Source organism: Cryptomeria japonica, chromosome 5 (assembly GCF_030272615.1).
Source record: "Cryptomeria japonica chromosome 5, Sugi_1.0, whole genome shotgun sequence".
Classification (NCBI taxonomy): Eukaryota; Viridiplantae; Streptophyta; class Pinopsida; order Cupressales; family Cupressaceae; genus Cryptomeria; species Cryptomeria japonica.
In genome coordinates this window covers 903407781-903428872 of record NC_081409.1, presented here as the reverse complement: position 1 = coordinate 903428872, position 21092 = coordinate 903407781, and positions in this window count along the sequence as shown.

Below are 21092 nucleotides of genomic sequence, written 5' to 3'. Positions count from 1 at the left end.
GCAAGTAGGAGATGAACCGGTAGTAACCTTCTAGGAACTGATTGCAAAACAACCTAGTACCAATAACAGTACTTCTACACCGGTAGATGCTGATGTTGATGAAGATGAGGATGAAGAAGAAATGCAAGAGGAAACAACTAAGATCATTCCTAGGTATGTAAAGTTGAATCATGATCCAAAGAAGATCATAGGAGACAAGGATGCAAGAATTATTACAAGAAGGAAGGTCAAAGAAACTCTTGCATGATCTCTGAATTTGAGCCTAAAACATTCAAAGAGGCACATAAAGATGAATACTGGATCAAGGAAATGGAAGAGGAACTTGACCAGATAGAAAAGAATGGTACATGGTCTTTGGTACCCAGACTTGAGCATAAAAATGTCATAGGCACCAAATGGGTTTTCAGAAATAAGCTGAATGAAGATGGTACAGTGGTAAGAAACAAAGCCAGACTGGTGTGCAAAGGATATGCTCAAGAAGAAGGAGAAGACTATGGAAAAACCTTTTCTCCAGTAGCCAGATTGGAAGGAGTTCGTATGCTTCTTGCATATGCAACCTTCAAGGGATTCAAAGTATATCAAATGGATATAAAATATGCATTCCTGAAAGGAATACTAGAAGAGGAAGTGTATATAGAGAAACCAGATGGGTTTGCCCTATCAAAAGACAGTGACATGGTGTGTAGGCTACATAAAGCCTTGTATGGACTAAAGCAGACACCTAGAGCATGGTATGAATGCTTGTACTCCCATCTTGTGAAGATTGGATTTGAGAGAACAAGTGAAGATAGCAATATCTATCTAAAGTTAGAAGGAGATCAGATTCTAATCTGTGGGGTATTTGTTGATGACATAATTTTTGGAGGAAATGACAAGATGAGTCATGATTTTGTAAATGAGATGAAAAAGGAATTTGAGATGTCACTTATAGGGGAGATTAAGTTCTTCATTGGACTATAGATTCAACAAATGAAAGATGGAATCTTTATCACTCAGTCCAAGTATGTCAAAGAAGTCTTGAAGACCTTTGGTATGGAAGACAACAAATCGGTTGGTACACCGATGGTGACTGGTTGTAAACTATCAAAGGAGGATGACTCAGCGTTGGTAAATGAGAAGGAATACCGATCAATGATTGGTAAATTGCACTATGTAGTACATAGTAGACCAGATATTGCACATGGAGTGGGCATTACTGCACGGTTCCAGAAAAGCCCCAGAGAATCCCACTTGGTAGCAGTCAAGTGGATTCTGAGATATCTGAAGGGAACTATTGACTATGGATTATGGTATCCATACAGTAATGATTTCAACCTGAAAATGTTTACAGATACTGATTGAGCCGGTAATGTGGACGACCGGAAGAGCACAACCGGTGGTGCATTCTTTCTTGGTGGTAGACTAGTCTCGTGGATGAGTAAGAAGTAGAGTTTTATCTCTTAGTCTACAGCAGAAGCAGAGTATGTTGCAGCATTTATGAACTGCACCCAGACAATTTGGATGAAGCATGTATTAAATGGCTTCAAAGTTCCTGTATCTGAACCGGTAAGTATATTTTGTGACAACACAAGTGCAATTAACATCTCCAAGAATCCGGTTTTACATGCTAGAACCAAGCACTTCGAGCTCAAGTATCATTTCTTAAGGGAGAAGGTTCAGAGCAAAGAAGTTGTATTGGAACATGTTTCCAGTAAGGAGCAGTTAGCAGACATATTCACCAAGCCTCTACCGAAGGCTACCTTTACCTATTTGAGAGGTTAACTAAAGGTGTGTGCTCCACATCAGTCAGGACTTACATTGATATATCTTTTTCAGGATTGGTGTGTTCAAGGATGCTACTCCTTAGGGGGAGCAGCATAGTGGAACATAGATGTGTATGCCTCCACTTTGGCATTGTTGTCAAAGGGGGAGAAGATGTGAAGCGGAGAAGATATCTGTAGTATTGGGGAGAAGATGTGAAGCAGAAGCAAAAAGATATCTCTTTGTATATTGCCATCAATGCCAAAGGGGGAGAGTGTTGGCATATGTGCAGAGCATGATGGCATGATGATATTGTATGTTGTCATTGATGTCAATATGCTGAAGTATGAACTGGTATGTTGTAGTAAGCAAACTAGCAAGAGAACTGGTATGATGATGTAAACCGGTATTTGTGAAAAAGTGAAGCAGTGTGTTTGTTCAAAGGTAAACCGGTATGTTGGAATAAGAACCGATAAATGGAAGTTTTGTATTGGGATTTCATTTGGTATGACTACCGGTGGTAGTATCAGCTTCAGGGTTTCTGGTTGATGCATTCCAAGCTTGTGTGATTCAATCGATGACATCTTGTGATGAGTTAGCATTGTATGAAGACCAGATAAGTGGTGTCGCGTCTACCTTGTGCGCATGAAGGATTTCCTTGAGGATCTTGCATGGAGATTGATCCTATCTACCTTAGGAATGTGTGAAGTCTCTGTAAATGGTGGAGAGCGCGTGATGAGTTATCAGCTTCCTGAAGTGGCAAATAATGAACGTTGGAAAACGTCTTGAGATCTGTTCAAGACTGTTGTATTCGATGTAGTGTTATTAACGGTCAGGATTGAACCGACTAGATTGTAAAACCTAAATGTTTAGGGTTTAGGGTTTATGCTACCGACCTATTTGTTTCCTATAAGGTCAATGATGTTTTTTTTATTTTGAAGTTGTTGGCAAATGCTATGTGTGTATCCCAGTGAGTGATACTTGATTCTTGCCCGAGAAGTGTGTTGATACCTGCAGAGTGTGACTGCAGAAGAAAAGGAGCTAAAGTGGATCTGCCTTGGCATTGAGTGTTGTTATCAGATCAGTGTATTACCTGTTGACTTCTAACCATTTCAACAATTGGAAAATCCCTTATCTGGGTAGCTTTAACAGGCTTTTGTGTAAATCCTTTAACAGGGTGACTCAATTCAATGAGTTCTTCAAATCATCTCGTGAGGTAACCTTTAACGGGTATTTAGCCATCCCTTAACCGAGTGATCCTTAGCAGGATCGGTTCCTAGCAGAACCTATTGTAAAAGTCTCTAACCGGACTAGGCTCCTAACAGAGCGGACTTCAAAAGAGTTCAAGAACAGCTTGTGGGTATTCATCCCCACCATGGTTTTTCCCAGTTGGGTTTCCACGTGAAAAATCAGTGTGTCATGTGTGATGCCTTTCATGTGATGGTTTAGTGTTTTATGTCAAACTGGTAAAATATGTTGAACTAAGCAGTCATTATATTTCTGATGATAGATTGCATGTTTATGCATAAGGGTGAAGTGGAAATGAGGTATTAGATTGTATGGAAAGCTAAGGGTTACCGGTTTATGTCTTTTCACATTCTCACTGTGTTTTACCAGTAGTAATCTGGTTTAGACCGGTGTTAGTGCTTGCCAGTCAAAGTGCAGTGTTTGTAGTCAAACCGGTTTAGGAAAAGTGTTTTTACCTGTACTGATTCACCCCTCCCCCTCTCAGTACCGGTTTGGTACTAACTGTTCATCATTTATTCATCACGACCTTGTTATCAATGTTGATGACTTGTATATATAGGAGATATATTCATGTAATTTGGGTGTCGATGTTATGTCTGTATTATTAGAGAGAGTTTGATGTGCAAACAAGTAATTTATCCTTTAGTGTTGAGTTTGAGGTGAGATTGGTGTTGCAAGGCAGACATCTATGCTTAACCAGAACTGTAATCAGGCATTTGAAGATGTTCTTCTTTCAGTTCACTTCTTCTGGATTGTAGTTTGAAGCTTATTGTAAGTTAGTGAGACTTTCGTGAGGGTTGTAGCCTTTCGGGCCATTATATTTGAGTAGTGAGCTCTAGGCAGTGTTCTTGAATGCCTGTACATTCCCCATTGTAATATTTATACATGCTACTACAGAGTATCATCTTACTATGGGTAGGTTCCTACCGTGGTTTTTCCCTTAACCGGGTTTTCCACGTCAAAATCTTGGTGTTGTGTGTTGTGTTGTTAATTTGCTTATCTGTTTTATTACTGCAGTTTATCATATCTGTGTTTTGTGATTAAGTTTGGTATTCCAGTGAAGACTGATCGACCCCCCCCCCCCCCTTCAGTCTTCCTTCTTGGCTGTTGCTAACATCCTCCCACAGAAAGAGCAAGATCGTTCAAACATGAATGTGTGGGAGAGGCGTTGGAGGGCACAAAGTGGGACATCTTATACCTTTTAATTCTCTGATGAAATTTTCTTTGCATTAAATTTTTTATTTGAGTTATTTTTTTTATTATCAACATCAATTCATTTATTTTTAAGCGTTTTAGCTTTATTTATAAAACAAGCATCCATTTAGAGTTAAAACAATATAAAATATAATTGACATATTCTTAACAATGAATTAGTTTTTTAAAAAATCTAGGCTAATTGAAACTAGTGTGTTGATATTGAAATCACTCTCAAGAAAAGCTCATTTTTCTTTTGTAGAGTCAAATTTCACTTCACTACAACTAATCAATGAGGAAAGCATGCATGCAATATCTAACAATTTTAGAAATGAAAAGTGCATATGCAAAATCATTCACCACAATATCTATCTTAGAAAATCTCTACCAATAAAAAAAGGATTGTCTCCCAAACCCAAACCTATTTATTCGTAGTACCAAATTGTGCAAACATCAACATCTATAACATTACACAATTGCACATCTCTAAACTATGCATTAAAGTATATAGGCAAGACCCAAACCTAAAAACCACTAATTGTTTCTAAAACCATGAGAGAAAATATGAGCTAAAAGTTATGTACAAATTCCATGCAAATTCAAATGCCCAAAGTGGAAACTTCTTTCAATTTGAATGTTAGGTGAAAATCAAAACTATGTCACATTTGTATAAAGGAAATGAACAACACAAATACAATTTTTTTAACTTAACTAATAAAATTAAAAACTATTAATGTAGGTTATGATTATATATATGTTTTTAAATTAGTTGGATATAGTTTTTTTGTAAATTTAAAAGAATAATTTTAATTGCTAAAAACTGAAAAAGTGAAGCTGATGGGATGTCATAGAATTATTTTTTTTTCAATTTTTAATAGCACTTAGATAATTTAAAAATCTAATGTATAGAGATAAATATGTTTTTTTATGAATATTTTTGAGACATCAACTTTTGTTTAAATTTTTTATAATTGAAAAAATATATAATCTTTTGGAGAAGATTCTCTTCTCTAGTACAAGCTTTATGAAAGGGTGTTTTGGGTTATTATGGAAATGCATTTGATTAGAAAAATTCATAGTTTAAGTATACTTTTTCACTAAATTTGCTCCAAAAAATGAGTTAGAGTATCACATGAGCTACCACATAAATAGTTTGGGGTGAAAGCATTTTAACTCACACTCTTTTGATTAAAATAAAATTCATTGAATTCTTGTCAGACAAATTGAACCTAGTTTAAATTCTAATATTATCTTATATTAATTAATAATTTCAAGAAAAAAATAGCTATGCAATATATGCAAAATTTTATGCAACATATGTAGGGAGCCTACACCTATTAAACATATCTTTTTTGAATTCATTTATGCTAAGGAAATCTGGAATATATTTTGTAATGGTTTGAATAATGAGGTAATATAGATGGCACTAATTGGAAAGAAATTCTCATTGGTACTGTGTATAGCCTAGATAGAGAATGTAATGTTTCTAGATTTGTTTCTCAACTCAAGATTTTATGGACTATTTGGAAAGAAGAAAAAAGAGGTAAAGTTTAAAGGCCTAAAGAGGACACTAAGTCTTCAAAGACTCATTTTTTCAATGTTTCCATGTAGGTGACCTTAACTATGGAGGTATTTGTAATGTCCCCTTATGTATATTCTCAAGAAATAAGGGAACAATTAACAAATAAATCAATTGCAAGAGGCTTCTTTCCAAAAAGACTTTAATAACACTTCAAATGATGATAATTGATGCTACCTAATTGTAAGAATGATAGATTATGATACCACTTATAATGTGATGTTATATGATATAATACTAATCAATAGGATAGAGTATCACTGCTATCTTTGATATATCTATTAAATTTATGTAAGGATGATCTCTTGTTCTATATCTAATATGCACTTTTGTTATAACAATATGAATTGTGTAATTGATGTTGTTGATAGCTATCTCTAATATGTCACTAAGAAATATGCTTCAATCTACTTATATTGCTTATAGTGATTATGTATCTTAATGTTCCTAATATATCTTTATGAGTATGCAATTATATATTGATGTTGTTCCTGATTTCTCTTTGAATGTATACAACTTGATTAATGCCACTAATACATTTGGCCTCAAATTCCGACAAAGGTTTTTGATGGACAAGGCATATTGTGATCAAATTTTTTTTTTTTGTTTAAATGTCCGAGTTCATCGGAATTCTGATGATAAACAACCGTCGGAATTCTGATGAACTTGGGCATCATTATTTGAAAAAAAAAAATGCGAGTTCATTTTAAAGGAAACCAAGCACAGGCCAGGAGCGTCATCTGAAAGTTGAAGCTTCTCTTGCCTCTCTCCCCCCTTGAGCGATCTCTCCACAACCGCGCGCTCTTCAGGTGAGGTTTTTTTTGCAACCAATTTACTATTTTCTTCTCTGTTGTCTGATAAACATCATAAAAAACACCATTTTTTCCAAAAAAAAAATAAAAAAAATTATAGATAAGTGCTGACCATAAGGGGTTAGCTCCCTTACATTCAGCCCTAACAAAGACTTATTTCATACTAATCTACTACATATTAGAGAATAACCCTATGAGACAGACTAATTCAAGAGTGATTGGAGGATGATCGCCAGCCGCTCTCCAATATCCATCACTTTCATCGCAGATGCCATCGAAGGCAAGAAATCCTCCTTGTCCGACAACCTTTGGAAGGGGGCTAAGTTCCTGTTGATGACCCCAATTCGGTATTGTGTAGGGGAAAAAGCGAGACTAGGCTAACATGTCCTAATCTTACCTTTTGACACACATTGTGGAATATGAAAGAGCCTAGAGGTATCACACAATTGGCTACTTCTTTTTGTGAAAGAGAGAGCCACGGGCTACCTATTAGGGTTTCTATTCCTTTGTTGTAATTGAAAGATAAAATGATGCAAGTTCAATTCCTAACCCCAAAGTGCAAGTATGAACTAATAACAAAATTGTAGAATTGAAACTAAAAAATGGAAAGTTGTAAACACAAGGACAAAATAAGAATGCAGATGCATACCCGGAGCTAAAATCTGAGTGGAAATGTTCGGGACGGGGGCGCGGGCACCACTATCCTGATTCTGCTCCTGAAACTGTTGTTTTACAACCCGGAAAACTATTGGAAATGTTGTCTGACAGAAGGACTAGGGCGCCTAGCACCCCTGTCCCAGGGACCAAGGCACCCCACGCCCCTATCCTGGTCTTTTGCACTGAAATTTGGTGTGAAGTTCAGTCTCCGTCTGCTTCCGTCGGATCTGCAACTTGCGGCGTCGTCCGAATCCCGAAACCTGCACTTATATCTGAAAAGGTATGGTGGGCAGCTATATAGGGTTTTGCCTTAGTCAAACCCCCGCTTTGGTGATTTCCACCTCCATGAATAGCCAAGTTGTATTGTAAAAGTAGTGTGTGTGCAGACCTTGTGTGTGTGCAAGATCTTAAAATGCAAGTAAGCAAACTAAAGCAACCTAGAAAGTAAACCCTAATTGCTTGTAAACGATAATGTAAATGCTCCAAATCAAGATGTAAAGAGGTCTAAAGCATGAATACAAGTGATATAATGAGGCTTATGCAAAGACATGAAAACAACATGAAATCATACCCAACCCCAAGGGAGGGGTACAAGCCAATCTTTAGTCGGTGATCCCTTATTGCTCTTCAATGCCTTCAAAGCCCTAAATGGATGAATGAAATTGATGAATGCTTGATGGATGGATGTTGAATGTTGTTGAAGTCTTCAAAGGTCTGCTCTTTCGCTGCATAGAAGGTCCCTGAAACCAAAATCCGGATCCTTTCAAATGAAGAAAGAGAGCTCTTATATATGAAACCCTAGGTCTTAATTTCAACTTTTGGCCGACCTAGAGATTGAATCTCCCACCAATTTCTTGGGGTTAAGCTTTATTTTATGATTGGATTGTGCTCCTAAAAATTCAAGAAAAATGTCTGGGACCGTGTGCACTCCGAGCGCCATGGTCCCGACAACTTTTCACCAAATTTTCAGGGCCGTCGGATATGATGATTTTAGAGAGAATCCCGAAGTTACAGGTGATTTCAAGATGTTTTGACCCCCGAAATCAAGCCCCCAAGTTCAAAATAGGACCTAATTAGGGTTTTTGATTAAATGATGTATTGGAGGAATAAAATGAAAGGGGCACACTTTAATGAAAGGGCCCAACTTTATGATGTGGAAGATGATGAAATAGGACCTTAGACCTAATTAATTTGATTAATTAAGTGCTAAAGGAAAATGCGATGCAAAGTGCAAGATGCGCCAAGACGGGTGCTAAACTAGGTGTGAAATTGTACTGCTTTAGCAAGTGCGTACAATTTACGACGTTACAGGTATACCTCCTAGGCCTCCTCGATGAAGGTCTTCTTCCTTTCCTTTTCTATTTTTTCACAGACGTCACCCTCGTTCTCATAGTCAAAATCCTCTTCATAATTAGAGGAGATATAGTTAGCGGTGTTGAAACACACTCCCAAGAGACTTGCCCACTTTTTCGATTCTAGATTCAAAATTTTATTGGCTACAACTTGCCCATCCATAATGCAAATAAAACCATCTATCTTTTGAATGCAAATCTCTTTTGAATCCAAGACATCCACCATTGGGCATATCACAACCTCATATACAAATCCATCACACCAATTCCTACCTCTGCCAAGGATGGAGCATGCGAGCCTCCACACCGCATCAAAGAATCCTTTGTCTGTGTGAAAAAAGCCTCTTGCATTGCACTTGAAAAGTCTCATCTTTGCACATGCAACTTAAGATGAAATGATGCACCATATCTGCAACTAAGATAATAACCCTTGTGTGCATCCATTCTTCCACAAAGCATATCTTTATAATGATCAACTCTTCGTCCCTCTGAGAAAAATTTGGGATTGATTAGACGAAATCTAACTTTCTAGTTAGTTTCCCGTCCTCGCTATCTTCCCTAAAGCCTTAGCCATATCCTTCCTGGAGCACGAGCACTTTACTTTAGCTTGTATTTCTTATTGTATTGAGCCTAAACTGCCACATTTCATTAATCGAGATAGGTATGGAGAGATTTGTGAGCACGACCTGTCGCATTTCCCTTCAGGCCTTACAATAGACTATGAGTAGTTCCATCTACTTTATCCTATACCCGTTATGTTGTTCTGATGTTCACGTGCCTTAACGTTCCTTACAATCCTTACTAAATCTTCTCCCTGTGTCTACATATTCAATTTTAAAAAATAAACATATATATCCTTGATAGCCTGCCTTGTAGTGTAATTGGTGCTATTGTCAACTAGTGGAATAATGGTTGTTGGCTAGGAGATGTTGGGATAGCAGTGTCTTAGATCCTATAGTCTTTGGCCACTATCTAATGAAAGAGAAATCATAAGACCCTAATAGGATGTTTTAAAAATTAAAACTTAATGATTAAATTTAAAAAAAATTGTATTTCACAACCGATTTGAAGCTTGAGTATTGCCAAAACATTCTACTACCATTGTAGAACTATCTATGCATCATTACTAGCATCAACTAGTGTTAGTGATTATTTCATGCTAATATTAGGAGTACAAAACTATGCAAACATGTACCTTATTTAATCTTGAATACTAAGTTATTAGAGAAATCTTCTTTCTTGGGGTATAAATTTTACCTATAGCATTAAATTTTAACTCTTGATTGTTAGTAGAAATCTCTCTTTAAGAATTATGTGGTGGTATATGTTTGAATTGCAAATTGTCTATTTTTGTTAGTTTTTAGCGCTATTAAATAATGCATTCTTTCGAAACACTTAATATGTCATAGCTTTTGCACAGGAATTTATTTATTTATACTGAATAAGTGATCGAGATAATTTATAGCATGGTACATAGTGGATTAGGTGGTTTTTCACTTAGAAAAAGAGAGAGAAGATTGTTCTTATTTGATGACTCAAAGGAGATTAAATTTTGAGGTCTTATTATGTGAGCGTTAATATGAATTTCAATGTGAAAGTTTATGGTGTTCATATTTTTATGAGGCACATGTGATGGCACATTAAATTATTTGATTTGGTGCTTCCTAATAAGGTTTATAAGTGTTTCCAAATTTTGGACATTGACAGAGATAGGTAGACAAGGTGTCTTTTATTTTGAGGGCATGATTGACATGTGTATGCAAATTGGAGTCTTGGTGAGAGAAGCAAAGGTCAATTATTGTTTAATAATATTACTAGATGATAAAAATGATATATGTGGGAGAAATAGAATAATTGTATGTAATAAAATAGTTACACATATAACTGTATATAATAGAAATGTAATAATTACATTGAGATTCCTCACTTAGTTAGAACAATTGTAACACCAAGTTGAAATACTAAGTTTTGAATCATAATCTCCTCAATCATAAACATTTAATAATTCGAGAATAATCCATATTGACCTCCACACACATAGGACTCCATCATATTGTGTTTTGACCCTTGGAAGGGTATAATTCTTGATCTTAGGCTTGTAAAATCATTGGACAAAATTTCATATTGATTTCAACACCAAACCCTTACCTATCTCCAAAATATCAAACTTCACAATATATAAATTCTTTAAATCTATCGGCACAATCAATGAAAACAAAAAAAAAACAAGAAAATAAAGCTAAAAATTCTTCTCATGCAACACCTCATCTGAAAGTGAGAAGCTAGCTTGAGATGATGGAAATTCTTCAAACATTCGATTCCACCAGCCTCCAAAAGTGAAGGCTCATAGTACTAATACATTATTAGGACCAAAAAAAGAATCATTAACAAAAGCTTCATAATATTATAAATCCTCGCCCTAAATTTAGATTAAGTTACCTTCATTTGATTGATCTTTGATTTTTCCTTTAAGAAGATCATTGGTTTGAATTCTATAAAATCATATTATGTGACCCTTTATGTTATAGTAAAAACATGCATTTTTTCTTTTGTTTTTACCTGACTATTTATTATCCTTTGTGAATATAGTTCTTTCTCCTATTGAGGATCATCTTCTATTCTTCTTTTGTCCTTTTTTATTCTACTAGAAGTGTTAAAATCATATCTTGTAAATTTTGTGAATTTATTTTTATTGTATTTTGAAGACAAGTTGTTTAACAAGATACTTTTAGCATTGTTATCATCTACTAGAGCCTTAACTTCTTCTAGATACCTAATGAGAAGACTCAAATTAATTATATGATTTGACATTGTAATTTTATCTCCTATTTTGAACCTAAACAATGGTATTTTTAGGGGAAACTTTGCATTAACTACTTTTTCTCCAAACATTTTGTTCATGGACAAATATCTACTGATGACTTATCCAAATCTATATGATGGTTTAGAGTGATAATTAAGAAAGACCAATAATAACCTTGGTTTTATCATCTCTACTATTCAAATCCAATGGCTTATTTTCATCTATAGGTGCCTTTTCCTTTCCACTTACTATTTCCCATAATATTTTATTTATTAGTTTCATTTGTATTTTAATTCATCATACATGGAAATTGAATCCAGAATATTTGTCTAATGGAATCTCCATAAAAATAAATACAATTTTTATCAGGAAGAAACTACACAAATCTCTAATATTATTTACTATCAAATAACCTCAAGTACTCTTACAGTCAAGAAAAAAATCAGCATATGATCTTTGACAACCTCTCTGCTTTGATACACCTCACCATCATTGTGTAGCTATGCAAAATGTTGTCAAATACTCTCTCCTAAATCTTTCATTCACTATTGTACCATGCCACCAAGAGGTAGACCTATTATAGCCATTCTATTTAAAATTTCTAGTGTCTAGAGGGGGTGAACCAATAAAATAGCATGTTGGAAAGCAACATATGTATTTGAACACAACATCAAGTTTTAATATAACTATTAATTCCAAACTCTTTTCACCTATCACAAACCTTAAAAAAAATCATAAGGAAGAGAATTTGAAATATCTAGTTCAATTGAGTAAACAAAGTAATAAAACAAACCAAATCTTGTTGTTAGAAACTCTTATAACCAGCTCTTCCATTGATCAATATTCATCACACGAGACACAAACATTCTCTAGCAATGAATGTGATTTTGCATGCCCTTCTTTATCTTCAAATGTCTTAATAATCATTCACATAGGCATGTTAAAATCTGCAACAACTTCAATTTGAAAACTACAACCTAGACTTTGTTTGCCCAACCTATCTTCCTTCTCATATAATTAAATGAAGCAAAAGATAAGGACACATCTACTTTCCTATGCACTAGTTAGATCAGTATATAAGACACACACCTCTACCTATGTGCATTGCCACATAATACATTTATTATCTTCTAGAAAATTAGAAAACCTTCTATTCTACCACAAATATCATTAATCTATCAAACACATAGCAATAGAGATCAAAAAATAAAACTTAGATTACTCTTCACAATGCCAAATATTTTGTCTCCATACAAAACAACCTTCAACCAATGCCTTCATGCCATTTTTTAGTGCTTTGATACAAAAATGAGAGAAAGCAAGGATGTGATGTTCAAGATTTACTAGGAATGTAATTTGTTGACAAAATGAAGATGCTAATTCCTAGATGAATAAATGAATCTAAGTGATTTATATATTATTGGACAAAATAACAATACTTGAAAGTTATATTGCTAAGCTATTTCGATAGAATGATGACAAGAAAATTAGATCGCTAAAATGATTGGACAGAGTAACAATGCATAAAGTTAGATTCTCCCCTCCATGGCACAGGCACACCAAATCTCTTTTCCCTGAAGATATGAAGATCTTACATATGAACCAAGGAAATTTTTGTCTCTACAATGAATAGTACTTAAGGGGTGGCTTCAGAGGTCTGACCTCCTACACCAACAAGTAAAGGGTTTTTGGGATACTAAAACATTGGTTTGTGTGTATTTTAGATAATTTTGAAGATAGGAATTTTTGTATGAGGTTTCTTTTTTATTGGACCATCTTGGTGATTGTACCTATTTGTATGAAGAGAAACTAACAATTCCAATTACCTTGTCTAAAATTGTCTCATAATTGTGTCAAGTTCAAATGATTTGTTTGTTGCAGCTAAAACAAGAACATGCTCTCCTTTTTTAGACATCAATCCATCTCAATGAAACATCTAAACTCATTCTTTATTTTTCTCATGGCTTCAAGCTCTCCAACTCATGTTGTAGTTTCCACTGCCTTGATTGACTTATATGTAAAATGTGGAAACCTCAAAGAAATGTGGTCTTATGACCTATTTGATAAAATGCATCAAAAAATGTGGTCTTATGGCTTGCAATGATTGCAAGATATGCACAAAACAGATTTATTGAAAAATATTTAGAAACTTTCAATCAAATGCAATTGGAAGGTGTAAAGCTAGATTCAACAACCTTAGCCAACATCCCCCTACCTCTGATAAAATGGGAGCTTTGGAACATGGTATGGATATCCATCAATGAATAATGATGGTGTCTTAGAATTGTGAAGGCTAAGAAAGAGAACTTGAGGAAAGATCCAACATTTCTTGGTTTATTTAAAAATGAACAAAATAAAGTAGTCAAGATCAGGAATGTGTTGGATAATGTAGATCAAGTAATGGCTCTTGAGGAAGAGATACCTACAATTCACAAAGATCCTAGTGTTCTTGTGAGGCCTTGTGTTAGGCTTAGGAGTGAAGAGTCAAACGAAATATTCCAAGGTGTTGAAGAAATTGATAGTCAACAAACCAAGAGGAAAAAGATCTCAAAGGAAAACAAAATGTGGGTCCTTGTATCCTCTAGTTTGGTCCTTGTAGGTCATAGATGCTATCACAATGTATACTTGACCCAAGAAGACAACAAAAAAGTGAGAACAATCATGTCACTACTCATTAGTAATTGTTCTTGTGTTTATCTTCAACTGTTAGAGAGGTCTTTGGACATTCAAAATGTCATATTAATCACAAGACGGAAAATGAAAAGAGTCAAAGGTGCAAATACAGGAAAGTTGTTGTCACTTAGGAATCACATAAGATAGTCATATTAATATTGCATGACCACTATCATGGAAAAGAAGATAAAGCTATAGTAAAGGTCAAAGAAAAATAATTGTCCTCATAGTCAAGGAGTTCACAAGTCAGTTGTAGAAGCATGCCACAGTCCAAAAGGGAATAAATGATTGTCCTAATAGTAAAAAAGAGTCTTAGATGACCAAAAGACATGAGAGTGGACCAATGGTTGGATAATTTCATAGCATTCTCATAGTCAATTGGTGCAAGAGCACCTAATTGGCCTTCAAGCCTCTATGAGGCAAAATATGAGTTTTGTTTTTTGAAGTTTCAAATATGTAAATAAGGTCAAATATGACCATTTGTGTTGTAGGTGTAGCAAAGGATAACCTAGACTACTACATGAAAAGGGAAGCATATAGAAAACAATGCATCCAACGAACATGCAATTGTAGAAGGGAGTGAGTAGAATGAAGAATTAAAGAAAGTAGAGGGATTCCTATGACAATTTCCTTCTTCAATAAGAGTATGTGGTCCATTGTATAATTCTTGGTCCTCAACATATTCCTCAATTGCTCATTATGATATATCCATGCAATTGAAGTGTATCATCTCACTCCAACTGTTTGCATCAAGTATTTTTTTAGACGCCATGATGAGGGCAGTTTTCTTGATGCCATTTAGCATTTGCACTCAACATCTTTTGTTGGGAGGGAGAGAAAGATGGAGGGAGTAAGAGTTGGTGTGAGAGGAAAAAGAATTTATGTTGAACATCTAAATGATTGAACATCTATCTCAAAAGAACTTGTGACCACTAGCTACATTAAATACGTTCTCTATTAAGTTCAATGTTTTAAGATGAAAAAGAAGAGTTAAATGGTTTTGGTTCGATTTGCAATTTTTCTATGTTTAAGTATTTTAATTTGGTATATTATATTGAAACATCATTTCATAATTAACATTTCAACTTGTATATAACTAGATCTAAGAAGACTTTCATACTTGCGATATCTATTTGCGTAGTTTGTGAAGGTTATGCACCGAAGTTTCCATAGCCTGATTTTTTTGCCTGTGAAGAAAGACCATGTCAAATAATATCAGCGAAGAACAAAATAAGGAGACAATTGCTAGATTGTGCTCTAACTTGAAAAGAAAAGGTGATGGAAAATGTTATTGTCCCTGCAAAATTTGTAAGGGCTTAAAGACTAGAAGACTTCTAATCAAAACAACTAAGAAACATTATAGGTAGCATGGTCACATTGAAGGGGGACATGATTATCATCCATTGGTAAGTTGTTCATTATATCATTTTAACAAATTATATACATAATAAATCACTTGATGATGAGATCATGATCATGGTTTATTTGTGTTGATCATTTTTATATAGGTCGAGCACCCCAGGGCACATGATATGGACCAACACAACCCAGAGAATATGGTTTTCGAAGTGGAGTAACATGGAGGTGTGAATATCAAAGCTGAAGATAATGATCCCATGGAAGATAACGATCATGCGCTAGAAAACACAATTGAAGATGATGGTACAAATACATTGATCTATGACACATTTAGTATTGGCACAGCTGATCATGATGATCAAGATGACCTTGATGTTGTTCATGATTTACCTCTACTTGAGAAGACATATGAGGCCCTTTACAAAGGCTCCCAAACAACTCTTCTCTCTGTTGTATTGTTGTTGGTGAACTTGAAGGTTACGATTGGTTTATCCAACATAACAATCTCATGTATGTTAAGATATGTCACATATCAGTTCTAAGATATTTCCACAATCCATCATATAATTATCAAGAGTGCATTTTTGGATTATGTCCAGAAATGCACTCTTGATAATTATGTCATATATGTCATTATAGTTAATAAATGGTGAATCATGTACCATTAATATTCTTTATATTAACAAATTATATTTTTTGCTATAGATTGAGAGGTGAGTTTTTGTTACCACCACCAAATATTCTACCTTGCTCATACTGAGAATTATCTACCATTATGAAAGATATTGGAATGGATTATCAAATAATAGATGCTTGTCCCAATGATCATATTATATATCATAAACAACATGAATTTGGAATAGAATACCCTAAATGTCATATTAGTAGATATCAAACAAATCAAAAAACAAAAAAGGTGCCTCGCAAGGTTCTTCGTTATATTCCCATTATTCCACGTATGCAACGATTATTCAGGTGCAATAGCTTGGGATAATTTATGGACTACCATGCACGCAATAGAAATCGAGATGACATTATTCAAATGTCTGCGGATGGTTCAACATTAATGGACATAGAGGAAAAGTGGCCACATTTTAAAGAACTTCATAATCTCAGGTTTTCATTGGCAGCGGACGGTGTCAGTCTATTTGGAGAGTTGAGATCTGTTTACTCGGTGTGGCATGTTTTTGTTATCAACAATAACATTCCTCCATGGATGTCAATAAAGAGGGAGCACATAATGTTGGCAATGATTGTTCTAGATATTTTATCATTTAATAGTCATCTACATTTAATTAAAAATATTGCAATAAAATGGTCATAATAATTATATAATGTTTTTGTTCATTCAACTAGGTAAGTACCAAGTTAAAGATATGAATGTATATATTGAGCCTCTTATCGATGAGTTGTTGGAGTTGTGGAATGGTGTCACCATGTATGACGTCTCTAGACCAATAGGACAAAGAAAATTTCAATTCCATGCAATGCTTGTATGGACAATACATGATACCCTAAGGCTAACACAGTTTTGTGGTGTGTTATAGTGTTCAAGTTGCGCATGATAATTATAATTATAAAAATTTACATATTTAACCGAGTTATATATTATCTTGTAGGTCTTCAAACAAAGGGAAAATTTGCATGTCTAGTTTGTGGTCCAAAGATGAAATCTCATCATTCAAAAAGTTTAGGAAAGCAGGTGTTTGATGAGTATAGGCACTTCCTCTACAAAAATCATAAGTATCAGAATACTGAAAAACATCTTTTCAATGGGAAAGAAGGGACTACATCAAAGCCACGAAGAATGACACCTCACCTATGGAAGTTGAAATATAATAGAATTAATCGTCAAGGTAATGTCATTCCATCTAATGGTTTATGTTTGGAATTTATATTTTTCTATCATGTTTTGCTTACTAATGATGTAATTGATGATCGTGAAGGACGTCAAGGCATGGATGACCACCTTCCAAAGGGACTAAAAAGCTATCCCAGACAATTTAGTAGGTTGCCCTACTACGAGCATCTACAAATTGTGCATTTGTTTGATACTATGCATATTGGAAAGAATATAACAGAGACATTATGAAAAATATTGGATGGAAGGCGTGACAAAGAAAAAATTGTCAAAATTTGTAGTGACATTCAGGAATCTAATCATGCAATGAAAAATGTCATTCAATCAAATAGCAATGGAGACCAAATTAATATAACTTCCCTTCATTGATTGTTAACGGAGCAGCAAAGAAATGCTATAAAAGAAGTCATACGAAAAATTTGATTTCCCACAGGATTTGTTGTGAACATAAACAATCTCATATCAAAGAAAAGTGAATTTGGGCCAGGGATGAAAACACATGATTGGCATACCTTCATTAAGGTAATTCATGTTCTTATGTATTTACTATACATTTGTATACTGCGCATGTACTTTTCATTGTATTATGTTAGGTAAGTAGTGATGTTTGTTCAATTTGTTGTATAGATATTATATTTGCGATTTGTTTTACTTGTTATGTAATATATTGTATATTATTTTGTAAAGTCTCGTTTATATAATTGTGTGTCTTGAATCTCTTGTAGGTGGTTGTCATCTAAAGAAATCCATAAAGAAGATATAAAATATTGGAAGAGAAAAATTCTGCGTCTAATGTGTGAAATGCAAAAGAGTCTACCTTCAACTTTTTTCAATGCACAAGAACACTACCTCATACACCAAGTTGAGGAGATTGAATTTTGTGGACCTGTACACACTAGGTCAATGTGGATGGTTGAGAGGCACTTGAAATTTTTGAAGACTTTGGTTCGATAAAGAGCAAATCCTGAGGGTTCTATGATGGAGGGATATATGGTATACCAGACTATGGTGTACATTATTGAATATCTTCCTAAATTTGCAACAAAGAACCACGTAGATCGCATTTGGGATCCTGACCCCATTAACAAATTCGAAGGGGAGTACTTGATGGGGAAAGGTAGATTGAGGAAAGTGAGAGGTAATTATAAGATGCTATTGTAGTTAATTAATTCTTAATCTTCAAAATAAATCGGTTGTAAGTCGTCTATTTATTTTTTGTAGAGTTGGTCGAGAGTGGGATGCACTACATTTGTATATTGCAAACAATCTTGACTGGATGACAATATGGATTGAATGATGTCAACATTTTGGTCGCACATTAACATGGGAAGGTGTGGCTTCATTATTTAAAGAAGCTCATCGTAATGGAAATTCCAATGTTACACAAAGGGAAATTGATTTAGCATATGGTTTAAGAGATAAACAGGTACGTATAAATTTATTAATCACCCATATGTTTATCAACTCACGATGCAATAATTTTTACATGTTTGACATATTGCAGGTCAAACACCACAACGCTATGTGCTTCAATGGTCATAAATTTCGCATCAAAAAGTTGGATGACACGAAGAAAACTTGTGATTCTGGGATAACTGCAAACTTTGAGGTGACCAATATTTCATCTAGAAACGACATACATCCTCAAGAGTCTCAAAATCGATACCATGGAGTTTTGGATGATATACTTGAGTGTGACTTTAATTCCTTCAAATTAGTTATGTCCGTCGTCAAATGGTACAGGCTACATCTGAATAAAAATGATCCTAATAGAACTGTTATTGAACATGATAATGGATTTACAATGGTTAATAGAAGGTCATTTGAGCTAGTTGGGGATGAGCCCTATGTTCTTCCAAGCCAATGTGAGCAGGTATTTTACTCTAAGGTTCCACATAAACCGGGTTGGTCATTTGTTGTTAGACATGATCCAAGAGGAAGGTCGATAAAGTATAATGTGATGGAAGAAGAAGATACCGAAGAAGTAGAAGATGATGTAGATGATGATCACGATCGACAGTTAGTCGATGATGTTCCTGATAGAAATGTTCATGAAGAAGAAGAAGTTGTTGATGATGATGATGATGATGATGATGATCATCATCATCATCATCATCATCATCATCATCATCATCATCATCATGAGTTGGATGAAGAAGAAGATCAATGACATGAATGAAATGTATGAGGTATGCGATTATTATATTATCTATTTAATATTGATTTCTTGATAGAAATTTATTTGACTTATATGGTTACATAATTAATTCATTATGTGGATTGTTTATTAGCTATGTGATGGATGGTGATTTATGATATATATTTGATGGATTACATGTTTATGATGATACATATGTGATGCTTATGATTCTCAATTACATATATGATGATACATATGCGATGCTTATGATGCTTATGATACATATGTATTTATTGTTTATGAAATTACAAATGCAATGCTTATGATGCTCAATTGTTGGTGTTGATTTCATGTATATATTTTGTGTGATGCTTCCACCCTTGGTGGAAACAGGCAATTGACTACAGACGCTGTCAACCCTTTAGTTGAGGATCCTGCGCAGTCTACATAGAGTAAAGGTAGGGAATAAAAAAATATACAATGATTTTGATGACTGCATATTGTTCATGTTGTGTACTATGTAAATTTTAGTATATGTATAATGTAATTTTTAGCTAACATAAGATAATTGAATTACATATGCAGGAACCTGAACCCCTTTGACGAGGATCCTGCACAGTCTCATGGATCAACAAGTATAAGTCAATACACCCTATAGAAACAGTTTATTTTTCAAAAATTACTAGGAAAACAAACTTCCTCAGTTTTTCAAACCTCAACATTAGCAGCAAATCTAATACAATTATCAACACTTGAGGGCCCAGTTGGACTTATTCAAATTTTAATCTCAACATCAACTTTAGGGACGACTTATTCATCAACATTACCCTCATTTGCAAAATATCTCTCTCATTACCAACTAACTCTCTCATTTGATGGAGTGCAGGTATCACCAAATATGTATTTGTCAGATGTGTCTTCCTCGAGTGAGGGAAATGCAAGAATAGAAGATGAAAGTGAGACATGTAGTAGATCTAAAATAGGGAGATCAACTAGAGGTCAAAAGATTAGAAGAAAATTCAATAAACGCATGGATTTTTTCCTTGCTCAAGGGGGGTCATGTTTTTATGATGATGAGACCAAAGGGGACATTGAGGTGCCCTTGAGGTACAAACATCTACGGAAACAATGGGTACCCAAGGAACTTCCTCCAATAAACACTGATTTTTGTGTTAACGAGAGGATATATCGCATAACACCTTCATCGTTACATGGTTTGGGCATATTTTCCATGGACGACATAAAGGTTTGTTACAACAAAGTTGTTGAATTAATGGAGTATGTCGGATCTTGTTACAATTATAAAAATTGGATGCAGGTTGTTAGATATAAAAAAAAATATGAGTAGGTATGCACTATAAGCAAATTATATACAACAGAAAGATAATGATCAAAGTAAACGAGTTGCTGTATACATTGATGGAAGGCCAAAACCAACAAGGAATATTGTAGGTTTTATAAATAGTACGCTACTTGGGTTAACTAATAAGCAACCCAATTGCATATTTGAGGCGCGTGAGGGAAATCGTGTATTTGTATGTGCGATAAAATCAATAAGTGCAGGGGAACATCTGCTAATCGATTACAATTTGAATCGTATAGATACAAACAAAGTTACTATCATGGGGGTGGTACGTATTATATACCATTTAAACCAACCTCCAATTAATGACT